General features: G+C 43.4%; 1 long non-coding RNA gene across 1 annotated transcript; it reads right to left on the reverse strand.

The window, feature by feature from the left end:
• Positions 1–1,878: 1,878 nt before the first annotated feature.
• Positions 1,879–5,624, reverse strand: LOC147053853 (uncharacterized). Its single transcript, XR_015066971.1, has 4 exons — positions 5,467–5,624; positions 3,102–3,159; positions 2,604–2,634; positions 1,879–2,502 (listed from the first exon to the last, which is right to left on the reverse strand). It is a non-coding gene; the product is annotated as an uncharacterized LOC147053853 (long non-coding RNA).
• Between the last annotated feature and the right edge of the window lie 2,700 nt (positions 5,625–8,324).

Below are 8,324 nucleotides of genomic sequence, written 5' to 3' on the forward strand. Positions count from 1 at the left end.
TACAGTGGAGTGAGGTGCTGCTGACCTCGACTCGGGACGTCGTGAGTCGGCGAGGAGAACACTTCGAAGACCTCCTCAATTCCACCAACACGCCTTCCATTGTGGAAGCAGGGCCTGGAGATTCTGAGGTGGACTCTCCAATCTCTGGGGTCGAAGTCACTGAGGTAGTTAAAAAACTCCTCAGTGGCAGGGCCCGGGGGTGGATGAGATCCGCCCGGAGTTCTTAAAGACTCTGGATGTTGTGGGGATGTCATGGCTGACACGCCTCTACAGCATTGCGTGGACATCGGGGACGGTGCCTCTGGATTGGCAGACTGGGGTGGTGGTTCCCCTCTTTAAGAAGGGGGACCGGAGGGTGTGTTCCAATTACAGGGGAATCACACTCCTCAGCCTCCCTGGTAAGGTCTATTCAGGGATGCTGGAGAGGAGGATCCGTCGGGAGTTCGAACCTCGGATTCAGGAGGAGCACTGTGGCTTTAGTCCTGGCTGTGGAACACTGGACCAGTTCTACACCCTCGGCAAGATCCTCGAGGGTGCATGGGAGTTCGCCCAACCAGTCCACATGTGTTTTGTGGACTTGGAGAAGGCCTTCGACTTTGTCCCTCGGGAGGATCTGTGGAGGGTGCTTCGGGAGTACGGGGTGCCGAGCCAACTGATAAGGACGGTTCGGTGCCTGTATCACCGATGCCAGAGTCTGGTCCGCATTTCCAGCAGTAAGTCGGATTCGTTCCCAGTGAGGGTTGGACTCCGCCAAGGCTGCCCTTTGTCACCGATTCTGTTCATAATTTTTATGGACAGAATATCTAGGCGCAGCCGAGGCGTTGAGGGTGTCCGGTTTGGGGACCTCAGCACCGTGTCTCTGCTTTTTGCAGAGGACGTGGTGCTGTTGGCTTCTTCAGGCCGTGATCTCCAGCTCTCACTGGAGCGTGTCGCAGCCGAGTGTGAAGCGGTCGGGATGAGGGTCAGCACCTCCAGATCCGAGTCCATGGTCCTCGGTCGGAAAAGGGTGGAATGCCCTCTCCGGATCGGGGATGAGATCCTGCCCCAAGTGGAGGAGTTCAAGTATCTTGGGGTCTTGTTCACGAGTGAGGGCAGGATGGAGCGCGAGATCGACAGGCAGATTGATGCAGCGTCGGCAGTAATGCAGACTCTGTACCGGTCTGTCGTGGTGAAGAGAGAGCTGAGCCATAAGGTAAAGCTCTCGATTTACCGGCTGATCTATGCTCCTACCCTCACCTATGGTCACGAGCTATGGGTCGTGACGGAAAGAACGAGATCCAGGATACAAGCGGCCGAAATGAGTTTCAGGCTCTCTCTTAGAGATAAGGTGAGAAGCTCGGTCATCTGGGAGAGACTCGGAGTAGACCCGCTGCTCCTCCACGTTGAGAGGAGCCAGATGAGGTGGCTCGGGCATCTCATCAGGATGCCTCCTGGATGCCTCCCTGGTGAGGTGTTCTGGGGATGTCCCACCGGTAGGAGACCCCGGGGACGACCCACGATGCGCTGGAGAGACTATGTCTCTCAGCTGGCCTGGGAACGCCTTGGGATCCCCCAGGATGAGCTGGATGAAGTGGCTGGGGAGAGGGAATTCTGGGAGTCCCTCCTAAAGCTGCTGCCCCACGACCCGACCCCGGATAAGCAGAAGAAGATGGATGGATGGATGGATGGATGGATGGATGGATGGATGGATGGATGGATGGATGGATGGATGGATGGAAAAAAAACACGACTACCTGTAAAATAGTTTTTCTTTGATGCATCTCATGTCAGTCGCACATTTCAAACATGTAATAATAGCACAGGAATGAACAGACAGGTTTTTTTATTATTATTTACCAGCGCTATCAGAGCCTGAGGGCCCTCTGCACGAGTCACACGAGCATGCATATTGAACGTTGTCATTTATGTTGAGTCTACAACAGAAAAAAAATGTCAACATTGAGCGCAGCCACCACATTGTAAGCCTTCACTGTTGTCTTTTTTTAATCTACAGTACAAATGTCAAACTAATCATACCGGTCCATGGTCTTGGAAACACGCAGGTCTTCAAATCAGCGGCCTCCTAACACAAGACTGCTTTGCAATCTGTATACAAGGAATTATGAACAGTGTCTCAGAAGAGTGGAATTAAAAGTAGACAAAATTGAATTGAGGACTATTTTTCATGTAAATCAAGCAAAAATGCAACTGAAAAGCCACAAACTTTGACAGTACAGCAATTAGACCAAACAGAACCCTACAGGTTCCATTTTTAAGCTATCAAGAGTGTGTGGGGGGGGACATCCAAAATTTTTACTAACTAATAACTAACTAATTCTAAGCGTAATCATTCTGTCATTCAGTTTTGCATCCTGTTTGTCATTTATTTCCTTGGACATCATGTCAAAGGTCTCTAGATCAGTCATGGGCACCGCCCACTCTCTGCGTCACATTCTGAACGAGCGTTGAGGATCCTCAGCCCAGGGATTGCCAGAGGGGGCTCCACGATGACCTTCAGAAACTCTGAGAATAAAGAGAAATAGAAAAAAAATACTCACTTAAATTACTGCAGATATGACCTCTTTTTAAATGACTAATGCCTACAAAAGAACTCTTACTTTTACCTGTCATAGGTGTTTCACACTCACTTCCTAGCTGTTGAAGAATGAAGCAAATGTCAGCTGCAATATTCAAATGAACCATTCTCCAATGATACACTTTGCCCTGTTTGAAAAAAAATTGTGGCATTCTGTCGGTGCCTTTGAATGTGGTGCAAATTAATTTAGCTGTTGTACATATCCAATCACGTTATTTTAAAATAGTACTGATAAAGTTGTTATCCAAATGATGAAAATGTACAGGGTAAATCTGGGTTTTATTTTGCACTTTGACATCCGCCATGGTTTCTGGAGTGTAAAAGTCAAGGCAATGAATGGCATGTCATAAATGCAAGTTCTATATTGAAGATTGCAATTACAACATACACTTTTTGCATATGCGCGACAGTAGCTAAGCATACATAAGTATATTCAAACCATCAATAACAGAGCATTTTCCAAAGATAACGCAAGGCAGTTGTGATTACATCTACAATCAAGAATAAATCAAAATTCCATCTGTACCTTGTGGAGTCCGGTCAGTTTTTGATACAGATCCTCCTCTTATCTCCAGACTTGAAGTCTGAAAAGGGGAAAGGGAAAAAAAGGATGTCTGATTTGACAAATCACCCATTAACCGCTGTTAATAACATGACTCAGCACAATTTTAACTTCTGAAGTTCCAAAACAAAGTTAGGTGCACATTTTAATGACATCAGAAGATAAACACCTACTTTTTCACGTGCCACTCGAGCTAAATCTGGAGTCACATATCCAAGGGTAAAAAAGCTATTTTAGCTAAAAAAGATGACAAAATTAATAATTAATTAATTATTAAATAATTATTTAATAATTATTATAATTATCAAATATTATAATTATTACTTTACTCTGATCCACTTGATGAGCTATTTTTTTGAGCGTACACTATCTATCTATCCATCCATCCATTTTCTGAACCGCTTTGTCCCCACGGGGGTTGCGGGCGTGCTGGAGCCTATCCCAGCCATCATCGGGCAGCAGGCGGGGGTCACTCTGAACCGGTTGCCAGCCAATCACAGGGCACACAGAGACGACCAACCAACTGCAATTGCACTCATACCTAGGGACAATTTAGAGTCTTCAATCGGCCTACCATGCATGTTTTTGGGATGTGGGAGGAAGTGCCCGGGAGAACATGCAAACTCCACACAGGGGAGGGCCGGAGGTGGAACCGAAGCTGCATCCTCCTAACTGTGAGGCGGACGTAGGCGTACACTATCTAATTAACTATTTAATTCAATCCGCCACATGGTCAGACAATTTACAAGTAGACGTCCATTTATCCATTTTCTGAACTGCTTTGTCCCCACGGGGGTCGCGGGCGTGCTGGAGCCTATCCCAGCTGTCGTCGGGCAGTAGGCGGGGGACACCCTGCCAGCCAATCGCAGGGCACACAGAGACAAACAACCATCCGCACTCGCACTCATACCTAGGGACAATTGAGAGTCTTCAATCGGCCTACCAAGCATGTTTTTGGTATGTGGGAGGAAACCGGAGTGCCCGGAGAAAACCCACACGGGCTCGGGGAGAACATGCTAACTCCACACAGGGAGGGGCGGAGGTGGAATCGAACCCGCACCCTCCTAACTGTGAGGCGGACGTGCTACCCAGTGCGCCACCGAGCCGCACAAGTGTATGGTTGAAATTAATAATAATTGTTTGAAATTTTGTACATTATACCACTTACAGCTGGTTCTGAATTTTATATTTTAATTTATATGTCTATTTTAGGTTATTCTATAGCCCTAATATCAGGTTACCGAAATAACCACACTTAACACGGCAATGGTTGTTTAAAACAGAGCATCACAACTTCTGTACAATATTAAAATTTAATATTAAATTTAGAAATTCCCATTTTCAAATGGGTAGGCTCTGCCTATTTTGTGCCGTGGATTTTTTTCCGTTTGTACCTGTTGTTTGTACAGAGTCATAGTTTGAATGACTTTCACCTTGCTCGTGCTTTTGACTGTATTTGTCTTCATTTGATTGGTTATGTGTGGTTTGCCTGTTCGAAATGAATGAATTCAATCCAATTCAATTTAATTCAAATTTCAGATTGGTTTTGGGCTTTATGTTTCATATTTGATGCATTTAATTTTGTCGTCTATTTTAGGTCTATGTGTAGATTCTATTTTAGGTTATTCGATAGACCCAATATAAGTCTATGTGTAGATTTACCGTAATTTTTGGACTATTAGTCGCTCCAGAATATAAATCGCACCACCGATAAAATGCACAATAACGTGAAAAAAAACATATATAAGTCGCTCCGGAGTATAAGTCGCACTTTTGGGGCAAATGTATTTGTCAAAATCCAACACCAAAAACAGACACGAACCAGCAACAACAGGCTAAACGATACGGTATGCTAACGTGACATACACAAACGAGAGGCTGAGAACGGGCCTAACGTAACATTCAGAGTTATTCAAATGATTATTACATAAATAACACGTTTATCAAACCATCTGTGTCACTCCAAATCATAAAATACATCGATCATCGATCGTGTAAACAATGCCGCGTACGCGCGCCGTCGGACTTGTGATTTGCATGTCTAATTATTCCACAGACCCATATAACGATATATAAAGTATATTTCAAATAACTATCATATAGCAACAATATTACCAAACCATCTGTCACTCCAAATCATAAAATATATCGATCATCGATCGTGTAAACAATGCCGCGTACGCGCGCCGTCAGACTCGTGATTTGCATGTCTAATTATTCCACAGACCCATATAACGATATACAAAGTATATTTCAAATAACTATCATATAGCAACAATATTACCTATAAAGTATATTTCAAATAACTATCATATAGCAACAATATTACCAAACCATCTGTCACTCCAAATCATAAAATACATCGATCATCGATCGTGTAAACAATCCCGCGTACGCACGCCGTCGGACTCGTGATTTGCATGTCTGGCGTGATGTGTGCTTGCATGCTGTCCATCGCTTGCATCCTAAATTGCATTGCTGCCCCGACAGTTTTTTTTTTTTTCTTTACATCACCACACTAAATCCTCTTCACCAGACCTGTGCTTTTTAAAAACTCAAAAAAACAGCGCTTTCCCCTCCCAGTTGTTGCGTCACGGCCAGTGGTGAAATTTAAATCACCCTCGTTCAGTTTAGTTTGAAAATAACTATATTCCTTTTTCAGTTTTTTTTTTGTTTATTTGTTTCATGAACTTTAATATTGTGCTTTAAAGTGTGAATTGCTTTATTCGTTTTTTCAGTGTATTAAAAATAATATGTGAGGTGATCAACTGTACTAGTAAGTAATGTGTTAATGATCAAGTAAATTTTTTTGAAAAAAAAAACATAAGTCGCTCCTGAGTATAAGTCGCCCCCCCACCCAAACTATGAAAAAAAACGCGATTTATAGTCCGAAAATTACGGTAATATAGACATCTAAATTAGGTTCATGGATCGACCTAATATAGACATCTATTTTACGTCGATATATAAACGTAATTTAGACATCTATAAAATAACCTAAAATAACCTAATTTAGACGTCTATTTTAGGTCTATCTATAGATAGACGTAATTTAGACGTCTATAAAATAACCTAAAATAGACGTCTATATCAGGTTACAGAAATAACCAATTCACATGTACGGATCAATATGCTTGTTTAACACAAATCCAAACAACTTCTGTAGACATCTAAATTAGGTTTATGGATCGACCTAATATAGACATCTATTTTAGGTCGATATATAAACGTAATTTAGACATCTATAAAATAACCTAAAATAACCTAATTTAGACGTCTATTTTAGGTCTATCTATATATAGACGTAATTTAGACGTCTATAAAATAACCTAAAATAGACGTCTATATCAGGTTACAGAAATAACCAATTCACATGTACGGATCAATATGCTTGTTTAACACAAATCCAAACAACTTCTGTACATTATTTATACAATTTACAGCTGGTTCAGACTTTAAAATTTTGAAATATGATCATATTTAATGTCTTTAATTTAGACGTCTATTTTAGGTCTATACCGTAACCAATTTTAGACGTCTAAATTAGGTCTTTACATGACCAGACGTCTAATCTATGGCTGACAGGGATGCTAACATATACAAAAAGCTAATTGGGAGTGACCGCGCTGATAAAGTGAAGCAGTTCCAAGCTGAACTGGCATCACAACAGCGATTCTTCACGCAGATATTGACAATAACAGATAAAGCATGCTACGAAGTGGCCATGTTAATACTGTGGATGTTATGAACCTGTTGACATGACACCAACTATGACTTTCTGAAAGAGATTATAAATGACAAGACCAAAATTCAATTGTTTTAAGTTTTAATAATAACAGACAACTTTGCATTACTTATAACTCCGGTTTAAAATGCTCATGAGGCAAAAATTATTTTAAACTCATGTAAATTTAAGGTATTTCATACAGTTTGTTCAATGTAATCTGACTCTTCAGATGTGAATGAAAAGAAGAATTTGTGTTTTTAGAGCTGTACACATCTGCCCAAGTGGCTTATATTTGGTTATTTTGTCATTTGTGACAATGAAAATTGTTTTATAACCCCGTGCCTGCGTGGGTTTTCTCCGGGCACTTGGGTTTCCTCCCACAGTGTGTATTTGCATGACAATTTTGTTGTTAAAAAATGTCCGAAAAAACTATTGGCCCCTGGGCCCCTTCACTTGATCAATCTGGCCCTCTTTGCAAAAGGTTTGGACACCCTTGTAAGGACATGAAGTATTCTCCCCACCGATTCACGACGTCCCGAGTCGAGGTCAGCAGCACATCGTCTCCACTGTACACAGTGCGAACGGTGCACTGTTTCCCCCTCTTGAGATGCCGGATGGTGAACCAAAATTTCCTCGAAGTCGTCCGGAAGTCATTCTCCATGGCTTCGCCAAACTCCTCCGCAACTGCCGAAGCCATGTTCCGCTTGTCCATCTGCTACTTGTCAGCTGCCTCTGGAGTCGCACAGGCTAAAATGGCCTGATGGGACTCATCCTTCAGCTTTACGGCATCCCTTACTGCTGGTGGTATTTGTGAGGGTCTGCTGGGAACGTCTGGCAGAATCCCCTATCAGAAAGGGTCTCAACTCACACCTCAGGGGACATTGAGTCTGAGTGGACCATGTTCTATCCCTCCATTAGGGCGGTCGACCGAAGCTGTGGAAGTAAGGTGGTCGCATCGTGGCGGAAATCCCGAACCTGCTGGTGACACACATTCTCATGTAGCGCGTGGTGGGGATTGTCCATGATGGATGTTAGCTTTGCTAACATCCTCTTCTCTCGCACCACCACTTCATACACCGTTAAGACTGCTGGGTTAAAATTTAACCGATCTGGGAAGTTGGGTTGGTTTGACCCAACTTTGGGTTGTTTTGCAAAGAAAGAAAAATCCCAAAACAATATGTTGGGAGGTGGCACGGTGAGCCACTGGTTAGCACGTCCGCCTCACAGTTCAGAAGGTACGGGTTCGATTCCTCCTCCAGCCTTCCCTGTGTGGAATTTGCATGTTCTCCCCGTGCCTGCGTGGGGGGGTTCTCCGGGCACTTGGGTTTCCTCCCACTTCCCAAAAACATCCTTAGTAGGCTGATTGAGCACTCCAAATTGCCCGTAGGTGTGAGTACGGATGGTTGTTTGTCTCTGTGTGCCCTGCGATTGGCTGACAACCGGTTTAGGGTGTCCCCTGC

The sequence above is a fragment of the Syngnathus leptorhynchus genome, chromosome 8 (genome assembly GCF_054491065.1).
Source record: "Syngnathus leptorhynchus isolate UIUO chromosome 8, UIUO_Slep, whole genome shotgun sequence".
In the NCBI taxonomy this organism is placed as follows: domain Eukaryota; kingdom Metazoa; phylum Chordata; class Actinopteri; order Syngnathiformes; family Syngnathidae; genus Syngnathus; species Syngnathus leptorhynchus.